Genomic DNA, 12,096 nt, shown 5'->3' with positions numbered 1-12,096 from the left:
CCACTTGGTGGCCCTGGCAACGGTGGAATGAGAAGGGGATGGCATAACAGCTGGGGTGGCGAGGCACAGGCTCCTGTCTGTGGGGTGTGAGGGGAGATGGACACCCCAAGAAGAAGGAAGAAACAGGAGACAAGACAAGCAGGAGCCAACCTGGGAGCTTCTGCCCCCACCCAGGGACATGGTGGTGGCTGGCCACAACCTGCAGCAGCATTGGAGACCTGGCCATGCTACCCCTGGACTGAGGGCACCCCAAAAGCAGTACCTTCAGGGTACCTTGCACCACAAAGCATTTCATGCTCTTCTGCAGGAGAGAGGGGACAAAATCTATTCCTGTTCCACCTGCAGGGATTGAGATGCACCCCATGCCTCCCCAGGGAGTGTCCCAGCACCGGCGTGCTTCAGGACAGAGTGAGAAACGGGCTTGGTCTCTCCTGGGCAGTCGTCTTGCTTTCTGAACACCCAGTGAGTCCTGGGAGTGCCAGTCTGTTTTCTTCTGCCTCCAGTGCGGGTGCCTTGATCCCCACTCTCTGCATATTGAAGTCTTCCCAGGCAAAAGGGGGAACAGCACCAGCAAAAGAGGCTTTGGGACCACCAGCATGGAGGTGCCCCGGGCCCCACAGGCTGATTTTGAGGGACACTCACACCCCAATACCCATGCCTTTACTGCAGAGAGCGAAGCGCGGCGCACAGACGCAGCAACCCATGCGTGCAGCCCATGAATCACAACCAACACAGCGCTCCCTGTGACTGGGCACTTTTCTGACGTGAGAGGGAAAGACACGACTGTAACCACCACGGACACGCAGCTGTCAGAGTGGCTGGAAAGAAAATGCTTGGCACAGCAGCTCCAAGAACTGCATCCATAAGCAAAATGCAGGGTGGCGGAGTGGCTTTGTGTACCCACCGCATTACCGCCCAGCCTCAGCTTGGCTGCAAAACAACACCCTTTCAGAACCAAAGAGGAGCTGCAGGAAAAGCGGGCAAAGTTTTTGGTGGTGTAGCAGGATGCTGCTGCAGAAGTAGCTTCTGTCGCAAATCCCAGGAGATTCGAGCAGCTCTGCTGTACGCAAGGGCTGCAGAGAGTGATGCTGTGGATGTGCGGGCTGCGGTTGCAAGGCTGACGCATCACCTGCCAGTGGCCTAAGCGAGCATACAGGCTGTCAAGGTGAAAGCTCAAATCACTCCAGCCATGGAGTCCATTAGAAAGGCGTCTGGCAACAGCACGTAGCTCTGCAGGTCCTTGCAGGAGACAAGCTGTAATTTGCTCTAAGATGTCTTGTTGGAAAGTAATGTCTCTGACAAGCTTGAAGCCCAACCATTTAACAACAGCACTGAATTTCAGGATGTTTTTGCAGGTTCTTAGAAACACAGTGGGCAGGGGACATTTTCCAGCTAGCTCCCATGAAACAGGCATCACTGGTCTGACTAGCAAATTTTAGCCAATTCTTATTCTTCCAATCCTTAGCTTGAGACATACTGCTTATTAGCTGATTTTAGGTAACTCCAGGGCCTTCAGCTCCCCAACTTGGTTAATTGCCTCTGCTTCCCAGTAACAACAGTGTTGTCCTGATTTGAGCAGCTTCCCAGGGGAACTCAATGCTGACCTCAGTGGCTGATGGAAATGCATGACCTAGGACAGCACACCAATGTGGCATGTCACGCAGTATTATTAATGTCTGGCAGATGCTGGCTACACAGCCTGCGTCTACGTGTGCCAGCAAGAGATTTGTGGTGTACGAAAATAGGAAACAAGAATGAAGGGACCAGAGTCCTCAGACATATGCTGAGAACTCAAACATAAAGCAGAAGATGAAGGAGCTGTCAAAGAAGTCATCCTTGGTTGATGCTTTAGTATCAATGCCTACAGTATATTTCAAAAGAAGGCAGTTAGTGATGTGAGCACGGGTTGGCTACTTAGCACTTCTCATGCACTGTGACATACCCTGGATTTGGTTCAGGTTGTCAGAATCCTTCAGAGAACTCTCAAGGTCTACAAGTGTGTTGAGAAGCCAGCTAGTCTGCGACGTGCACCCAGCCAGATCAGGAGACCACCAGTGCAGGAGACACTGCTGTGCTGTTCAGCTGGGTTTGAAGCAGCTGGCCATGGGGCACTCGTGTCTTAAGTTTCTGCAAAAAAAATAAGTCATCTTTTGGGGAGGGATGAAAACAGGAGGAATAATAGTTTGGACAGGACACATAAGCGCAGCAAGCTGAGAGGAGTCTGCTCCCCAGTGCGGCATCAAGCAATGAAAGTGGTCAGTAATGCACAGCACAAGGGTGATATTAGTTCCAATATTTTCTGGTATCTGAGGGTTAGCTTGGCACCTATAAGGCTATACCACCAATGATGCATTACAAGCTGTGTAATTCATACACTGAAGCAGATTTGCAGACTTGTTTTCAGAGCCACCACAAAATGGAGTTTCCTGCAGATGGTGTTCATGCGCCAGCCTGAGCTGGGAGGCTTGATGTGCTGCCTGATGCCAGCAGTGGGGATGTGCAACAGCAGGATAATAACTCGCTGCTGTTACAAGGAAAGGAGCTGCATTTTCCGTGTCTCTATCCAGTTGCCGTGTCAACTCTGAGCTTCGGAAGAGCCTGTCTGGTTTAGAGGGATTGCCATTCAGCAGACAAGTTCCTCTTCCAAGTCAGTCTTGTTGTCTTCAATATGTGAATTATTTCTCAGTATTTTCTGTTCTGCATGTTCCTCTACAAACGCCACCAAGCAACAATGTTTGAAAATCTCTTGAAAACCCCAGGACTGTGGCTCACAGACCCTTCTTCTTGCTGCATGGGTTATATTGCCCCTTCCTTCATCAGGCTGATAGAAAACATGACAGGATCAAGGTGAGTGCCCAAAAATATCACTGTCTTGGATAGGACGTGCTGATGCAATGCCCCAACCCTTTGTTTCCCCTCTACCTCGTGCATTTGCATGGAGCACAGCCCCTCAGACCAGGACAGCCGGGGGCCATGAATAGGGCTAGTAAATACAGCTAGAAGTGGCTGACCTCACCTCAGCAGCACAATGCCAAGTCAGGCCTCGGCTCTAATCATAGAATCATAGAAACATTTTGGTTGGTAGAGACTTTTAAAATCATCGAGTCCAACCTTTAACCTAACACAGGCACTAAACCATGTCCCTAAGAACCTTATCTACGTGCCTTTAAACACCTCCAGGGATGGTGACTCAACCACTTCCCTGGGCAGCCTGTTGCAATGCCTGACAACCTGTTCAGTGAAGAAATTTTTCCTAATATCCAATGCCTTCAATTGTCTCCCTTGGTGCAACTTCAAGCCAATTCCTCTTGTCCTGTCCTATCCTGTCCTATCCTATTCTATCAAGCAAAGGACCAACGGGGAAAGGTCCTGCAGAGCCAGGTCATGGACGTGTGCAGCATGGTCTTTCAACATGCACACTAGCCTAACTAGCCAAGAAAAAAAGCACACTGAGGCACACAGAGCACTTAACTGAAGAAGGAATGATGTCTGATGTTTGTTTGACTGTGTCAGACCTGTGAATTAGATTGCGGGCGGCAGGAAGGGAAAAGATGTCCCATCAGCTCAAGAAACACATGAAGACAGATGCTACAAAGGTCAGGTGTGAATTCCAGACTCAGTGCCTTGTCAAGCAACATCCCTAGAAAGCATGTGCCTCAAATAATTTGAGATGTAAGCAGAGATGATAAGAAAATGCTTCCAAAACCACCTGCTGTGGAAAAAATGTGATTTCAGGAAATTCTGGTCGAAATACCTGAATCTGTTTTCTCATGTTAGCTGGAGTGAAAAAAATCGGAGTACTGGTACAGTCATAATGGTACTGTTAACTGCAACATGTTTGTGTATCAATATGTTGTTAGAAAAGAAATGCTAGGCTCTTTGCTTATGCAGGAGGCTGTGAGCAATTCTGCTTGTGTAGCTGTTAGGGTGGACCAGCAGAGGGGCCAGCAGAGCCCCTGAGAGACAGCAGGTTAAGTGTTCCTTCCACAGCATTGAAGAAAAGGGAAAACTGTGATATCTTCATTTGTTAAAACATACACCCAAGAGAACAGTGGCACTGTGAATGGGTAGAGAAGGGTATGCAAAGCCAGTCACGGTTCCCCAGCAGCATCCTACCTCTCCTCTTTCATGGATGACAAAATTCAACAGCAATGGGTCCAGCTCTCCTTGGATTCCCGTCTCTCCTTTCCCCAGCCAGGCTCACTTTCTTGCTAGATCCCAGTTCCCAGGGCATTTGGTTTTGCTCTGGTCTCAGCAACCAGCATTTATTTGGCAGCTCCCAGGAACCCAGGCTTGCACAGGTGCCCTCACACTGTGCTGGCTACGGCTCTGTTGGTGACACCGCTGGGTCTTACTTGAGTGTGCAGCAGCTTCGAGCAAGAGCAGGCTTGCTCTGGTCAGCTCGGGAGCGGGACAGCACAGAGCAGCCTCCCTGCTGAAGCCGCGCTGGCACCGTGTGGCAGTTGCACATCCCCAGATGAGATCCGGAGCCTCCAACAGGGCAGCGTGATGGCTCTGTAGCACTTTTTGTGCCCCACTGTGCCTGTCCCTACATACACACCTAGGGCGATGCCAAGGTGCTGACAGTCACATCTTCCCCACTCTGGGGTACCGCATCTCCTCACATTCACCTCCCACCAGCTCAGGGGCAGGAGAGGTGAGACCCTTGCTCAGTAGACAGGGTCCTCAACAAAGGAGATGCCCAGAGAAGCTGAGAAGCTTCTGGACCATGCTTGTAATGATCAGAGCCAGCTCCAACCAGGCTATAAAACAGGGCCCCCACGGAAGGCCACTTTAAGTGGTCTTCTGGGAGCAGCAGGTCTGTGAACTGGAGCCTTGCCCTTAGACTGGGGCACCATCTAAGGAGAATTCCTGGGATTGAGAGCCCTCACCTCCTCCTTGGTGAGTGATTTTCCTTCTGGCTATATCCTTGAGTGAGCCCTTGTCCACCTGGGTAAGCAATTATTTTCTGCTGGGTACCCTTGAGTGAAAGAGTCCTCTAGTTCTGGGTTTTTTTTGTGAGTGCATGTGTGCACGCTGTAGATCATCATTATTCTTATATGGTCTAATAATAATAATAATAATAATAATAATAATAATAATAATAATAATAATAATAATAATAATAATAATATCCTCAAATGGTATCCGAACCTGTGTTTTATAGTGTTGTTGGAGTGCTAAAGAATTTGGATAAACACCGTTTCTAGTTGTTTTCTTAGCTAAACTGTTCTGGCCAGAATAAAGTCTGTTTGGAGCTTGTTGCCTGCCTAAATTGACATTTGGGGTGCCTCTGTGACAGGCACCTACAACCCTCTGCTCATTGCACATCGGATCTCCCCTCCCCACAGCCCTGTGCACTGGCCCTGTCTGTGTGCACAGCACAGGCCCTACCAGGAACCATAAAGTCACAAACAAAGCCGGAGTTTTGCTTGTGACTTTATGGTCAGAGCCAGAGTTCAGCCACCTGCCCACAAATCAAACATCCTGGTGAGGGAATCTCAAGGAGAGGGGGAAGGTGGGACCAGTGTTAGTCTGAGATGTGGGACAACAAAGCTGCTACCCCAATGCCTATGGGACATGGATTTAGATGTCCCCCAGTGCTGCGTCTGGGGGATGCGGAGCTGCATCTCAGGAGCATGGCTGGGCTGCTAAGATCAGCTGCCACCTGGCACTGTGGGAGGAGTGGACAGCCCAGCCAAGAAGCCATCAGAGCCATTGCACAGCAGCCAAGTAAAGGTCCTCTTCCAGGTCAGCTCTAGGTCTTCCATGAAGCAAAAGCTACTTCCAGAGTCCAACACTGAACACCTTCGTCCTGGTAGCTATGGCCCTCTGGGAAGAGCCCTGTGGGTACCAGCCCACCCACAGGAGGGCTGAGATCTCCATTTCCATAGAAAAAAGCATTAGAGAGTGTGCTGATTTAAACCAAAATGATATAAATTGCTGACTTTAATCGCAGGTGAAATAATCTTCATTCTGCTGTTGTGCTTTATTTTGGTAGGTTTACTGTCAGTGGCTGAGAGCTATGTGAATATGCTGATAAATATAGACTTTACATTGAAATTGGCACTCATTTAAACTTGGTGGATATGATAATCTATTCACATTTATATAAGCACTGTGCAGTTATAAGATGCATTAATTCAGATACTTAATTTACATTTTATTTTGTTAGGAAATAGTCAACGAAGCACTTTTTTTACTTGTCATTTAGAAAATGGAATACTTAATTGATTGCAAAAACAGCATTTAAAAATGGATCATTGAATTAATAATACAACCTAAAATGGAGTGAATTCATAAAAGCATGCTTGAATGAACTGCTCTCGTCATTTTAGGCAGGCTGGTTTAGCGCAAGAACAACCTGAACTGACCAGAAAGGTAGCCCTAGTGCGAGCAGGAGCTTGGGCTACAGAGCTCCAGAGAGGTCTCTTCCCACCTGCATCTTTCTGTGGTAACTAAATGAGTTCTTCCAATGACTGGATCATTCAGGCTTTTGGAAGAAGGAAACATCATGATCTGACACTTTATTTTTCTTGCTTGTTGTTGATGTGTAAAAAAGTAATCCCGGTCTTTTCTTCTCCAAGCCTGGTTTTCATCTTTGAATGAATTATTCCTTCAATGGCAGTGACCCAAACCACTGAAATTAAATTGTACATGTGCAAAACCAGACTGAAGTGGGCAACTTGCTGAGCATTTTTTCACACTGGGCTTTAGGAGCTTATGTTTGCCTGTTCTTAAGACTTCAGCAAAAATGTCTTTTTTAAACGAAGACTTAAATTTATTTCCTGTATTCAGAAGAATAAACATAAATTAGCATAAATGAAGCAGGATGTCTGACTATTTTTATAAATGAAAAGCATTTTACTTGATAAAACCAGTTATATTTCTTCTGACACTGTAACTACTAGGCAAGGGAGTTGGAGAAACTTCCTTCAGTTGTCTTTGTAAAGAAAGACAGAACATTTTGTTCCCTTCTATTGGTCTTCAACACTTTAAATGCTGCAGCCTTGCTTGCTTACTGCTGCTGCTTTAGAGCAAGGGATTGCACGCTCCCCAGACGTTGCCGCTCAGCTTGTCAATGTCTCCACAGTTTGTTCTCCTGGTTCACTTGGCAGGGAAAAAGTAGAGCCATGGTTGATTATATAAAAGACAATTGCTCAGAAACTGTCAAACCAGACAGGTCTACTTTGTGCAGGGCCCTTGGTCTAAGCTCGCTCACAAATTTGGATAATCACGGTATGTGAAATGATCTACTGATGAACGCTGCTACATGACTGCTGTGCCTTGCCCTGCACCAGGAGAAATGAAACCTCAGCACTCCTGGTATCAGTTCACACAAGACTGTTCACTGTGGTTGCATTGTGGTTTGGGCTCAGTCACGTCAATGTCCTGCTGCACCTTGTCTGAAACAATTGTATGAGGTTTAACAAGGCCAAGTGTCGGGTCCTGCACTTGGGTCACAACAACCGCAGGTGGTGCTACAGGCTCGGGGAAGAGTGGCTGGAAAGCTGCCTGGCAGCAAAGGATCTGGGGGTGTTGATCAACAGCCAGCTGAACATGAGCCAGCAGTGTGCCCAGGTGGCCAAAAAGGCCAACAGCATCCTGGCTTGTATCAGAAATAGTGTGGCCAGCAGGACTAGGGAAGTGATTGTGCCACTGTACTCGGCGCTGGTGAGGCCACACCTTGAACGCTGTGTTGTTTTGGGTCTCTCATCATAAGAAAGACATTGAAGTGCTGAAGAGAGTGCAGAGGAGGGCAACGAGGCTGGTGAGGGGTCTGGAGCACAAGTCTGATGAGGAGCAGCTGAGGGAACTGGGGCTGTTCAGCCTGGAGAAAGGAGGCTGAGAGGAGACCTTATCAGTCTCTATGACTACTTGAAAGGAGGTTGTAGCATGGGGGGTGTCAGTCTCTTCCCCCAAGTAACAAGCAATAGGATGAGAGGTAGTGGCCTCAAGTTGCACCAGGAGAGGTTTAGATTGGATATTGGGAAAAATTTCTTCATGGAGAGGGTTGTCAGGCATTGGAACAGGCTGCCCAGGGACGTGGTTGAGTCACCGTCCCCAGAGCTGTACATGAGGTTCTTAGCGACATGGTTTAGTGCCAGTGTTAGATTAATGGTTGGACTTGATGATCTTGAGGGTCTTTCCAATCAACATGATTCTATGATTCTATTCTATGATTCACTTAGCCACGTGAAGGACAAGGCACCCTTGGTCTCCCTCCTTTCTGGGACTTGGAGGAAGTGCCATCCATTTCTCTGCAGATCACCTGTCGCCACACAATTGCTGCTTCTTATTCTAGCTTGCTCCACTACAGAGCGTCTTGCTAGTCAGCACATATTCGGTAAGTTTAGGATTCAGGACCGATAGCAGTCCTGCTTTGAAGGGGAAGCTGGACCAGATGAGCTCCAGCAGTACCTTCCAATCAGTGTTTCCAGTTCTAAGATATATATATGTATATGCGGTAACTGTCTCCTAAGAATTCATCCCTGATAATCTAAGTGAATACCACCAAAACACACTCCATGATCAAGCCTCAAATAGTCTCTTTAAGCACAGAAGTCTTACATAACTTTTTCAACAGACAGGAACATACTGCCCAGGGCACAGCTCTGAGTGTATAGTTAGGAAAATAATACCTTAAGAGGACTTAATTAAGGGCTGAACGTTGCTGAGCTATGGGGCTCATTTAATCACTTGCAGATCCCGAGGGATGGGAGCTTTCTGAGTGCATCTGCTCACTGGGAAGTGGAACACTTTACTGAGCAGCCTCAGCAACCACACTTGCCCAGCTACCTAGGAGTGATATCCACAGCTGGGACAATCACACCTGGACAAGGTGCAATTTCTCCAGCTCCATTTTAGTAATGTTTATGTTGCACTGACAGCAGTTCCAGGAATTCTGCAAGCTAGTCAGTTCTTTAAAGGTATTCATGATTACTTTAACTTAGTGTATCTGCTTTAAAAGCACTTCAATTTTAGGTGAAATAAACTTTTCAGATGCCATTACAACTACTGCAATACAGGTAGCTATTAACAGTGATCTTAAAAAAAAAAAAAAAAAAATCAAGCAATTTTTGACTGATCTTTTTTGCCACTTCCAGTCAAACTGAGTTTACTTTTTGACCTGGATTTCTTGCTTATTTTAAAGAGAAGCAATTTACTTCTCTGCTATTTCAGTATTTCACATCTGGACCACTATGGCAGCCTTCTTGACATCATTAGGGACCTGCACAGACCTGGCTCTTTTTCAGCCTTTTAGGCTTTCTCTAGTAGTCCAGAGATTGACAGAGAGCAGATCACAGATGCCTTTGGGTGGCTTTCACAGGATGACAAGCACCATTTACTGAAGACTGCTGATCAAAAAAGCATTCACCCCAATAGATGCTATTTAAAATCCTCCTTACTGTTTGCCTAGGAAATACATCATCCACACATGACACCAGCACCAACACAGAATAAATATTTACAGAACACTTCTCCCTCCTCTCATTACAAACAATTCTGCTGTCTGCAGTTGGTAATGGACATGTGCCACGTTCAATTCTATCAAAAACAAAAGGCATTCTAAAAAAAGCTGCTTATGTTTCTAGCCTTAGCACTTATAGGCTTTGTTCCTACTGGCTTCATTTTTGTACTTTGTAATTTCTAGCTTCTACTGATTCTTTTAGTTCCCCCATTTGGTGATTAAATATTGCAGTTACTGCCCTTATTCCCTCTCTTCCAAGGTCAGTTTTTAGTTTCCTTTCAGTGCATTTATACTTGTAAGCCATTTAAAAATTCCCGATTTGATCCATATTTCTGTCTAAATTCCACCTTCCTGTAAGTCAGAGCATTCCCTCAGCTACAGCAAATGTCCCCTGAATGCTCCACACTGCTGGCTGAAGCAGCCCTTTGTTGGACTGATGCAGGATGCCATGGCAGGGTAGTAGGTAAGTGGAGCTTCCTGCCTAGCGCTCCGTGATGTTTTCTCGCATCGAATCGGAACCTGGCCTAGGCTTTTCTCATGTGTTTTGCATTAAATGTCATCAGAATGCTACAATTCTCGGTGTCCCAAGATGCATGGTGGTAACCCTGCGCCCAAGCTACAGTCCAAAACCAGGAGTATTCTGGTCTACCTCACCCTCTCATTGTCCTGCGCTGACTTCAGAAGACTAGAGATGTGTTTCCCAAACTTTTTTACAGAGCTACCACTGCAAACGCCTCTCCAGCCAACAGTTCCTAGACAGCTTGCTGCCGTTACAATCCAGTGTCCCATCCCATCAAAACCAAACCACCTACAGGAACGTTTGTGTCCTTTGTCACCCTTGCACCTTCCCCAAAGTCCATTTTCAAGTTCAGACCACACCCTCCCTTTGTTCTGTTAGTTGAGCACCCTGCCGATAGCTAGATAAACCCCAGCTGAAGACATTTTTTTTCCTTCTGCCACAGCTTTCCTACCCACTGGACCTGGACAAGCTCAAGAAGTGGCCCATGCAAACCTCATGAGGTTCAGCAAGGCCAAGTGCAAGGTCTTGCACCTGGATTGGGGCAACCCCTGGTATCGATACAGGCTGGGGGATGAAGGGATTGAGAGCAGCCCTGCAGAGAAGGACTTGGGGGTACTGGTGGATGAAAGACTGGACACGAAACAGCAATGTGCACCTGCAGCCCAGAAAGCCAATCATATCCTGGGCTGAACCAAAAGCAGCATGGCCAGCAGGTTGAGGGAGGTGATTCTGCCCCTCTGCTCTGCTCTGGTGAGACCCCACCTGGAGTCCTGTGTCCAGCTCTGGAGCTCTCAGCACAGCAAAGACATGGGCCTGTTGGAGAGGGGCCAGAGAAGGCCACAAAAATCAGAGGGCTGGAACAGCTCTGCTGTGAGGAAAGGCTGAGAGAGTCAGGGTTGTTCAGCCTGGAGAAGAGAAGGCTCCGGGGTGACCTTATTGTGGCCTTTCAGTACTTAAAAGGGGCCTATAAGAAAGATGGGGACAGACTTTTTAGCAGGGCCTCTTGTGAGAGGACAAGGGGTAATGGTTTTAAACGAAAGCAGGGGAGATTCAGGCTAGACACAAAGAAGATTTTTTTTTTACAATGAGGGTGGTGAAACACTGGCCCAGGTTGCCCAGAGAGGTGGTAGATGCCCCATCCCTGGAGACATTCCAGGTCAGGCTGGACTGGGCTCTGAGCAACCTGATCTAGTTGAAGATGTCCCTGCTCATTGCAGGGGGTTGGACTAGATGACCTTTGAAGGTCCCTTCCAACCCAAACTCTATGACTCTATGGCACAGCATCTCCTGTTATGAAGACTGTACCACACACAAACCTGACATCTTCCAGATTTACTTCCTTAACAAAGGAAGCCCCAGGAAAATGGCTTAAGACAATCTGGGGACTGAGATCCAGACTGTGGCAGTGGTACCACAAACCATATGAACCACAGTCTGGGTAAGAACTTGCCTCTATTTTTTTTTCTGTGCAAAATGGGAACCTGAGCAACCCTTCTGGAAGCAAAAGCAAAGACTGATTCAATGCTAACTCCCTTGAACAGAAGAATAAACACCGGCTTTTGAGCCGATGGCTTTGACAGGGTCCCTGTACAATTACACGGTGGGAGTAGCACTGCTCGCTACCTACACAGTCCTCTGAAGGGTTTTAATAATGAACCCCTAGAAGAGCTTCGGCTTCATGACTACAAGAACAAAAACACTCCACTGATCCTCATACAAGTTACCTACGTGAGGAAAACATTCATACGCTCCAGGTGAAAAGCTTAAACCCCCCTAAATAGCAGACAACAAGCAGGAAGAGTCTCAAGTTCATCAATCTCCAGGCTATGCCAATGGAGCAGATAAAGGGGAGCTTCAGTACAGATCATCTCCTCAGTTACCTGCAGACACTACAAAGACAGACCGCAATTGTTTTGGAGCCTAACGTTATCTTAGTAACAGCAGCTGGCATTTCTGGCAACAAGGTGATCAGAGGTGAAAGTGAGCCACTGCGGAGCAACTTCTCAGGATACCTGGAACACCTATCCAGAGTCTTGGTTTGTCCTAACAGCTTATTTTCTCAGCTGTGCTGCCAAACAGCCACAGTGAGGGCTGGCCTTCTATA

The sequence above is a fragment of the Caloenas nicobarica genome, chromosome 1 (assembly GCF_036013445.1).
Source record: "Caloenas nicobarica isolate bCalNic1 chromosome 1, bCalNic1.hap1, whole genome shotgun sequence".
Classification (NCBI taxonomy): domain Eukaryota; kingdom Metazoa; phylum Chordata; class Aves; order Columbiformes; family Columbidae; genus Caloenas; species Caloenas nicobarica.
This window is presented reverse-complemented; position numbering follows the sequence as displayed.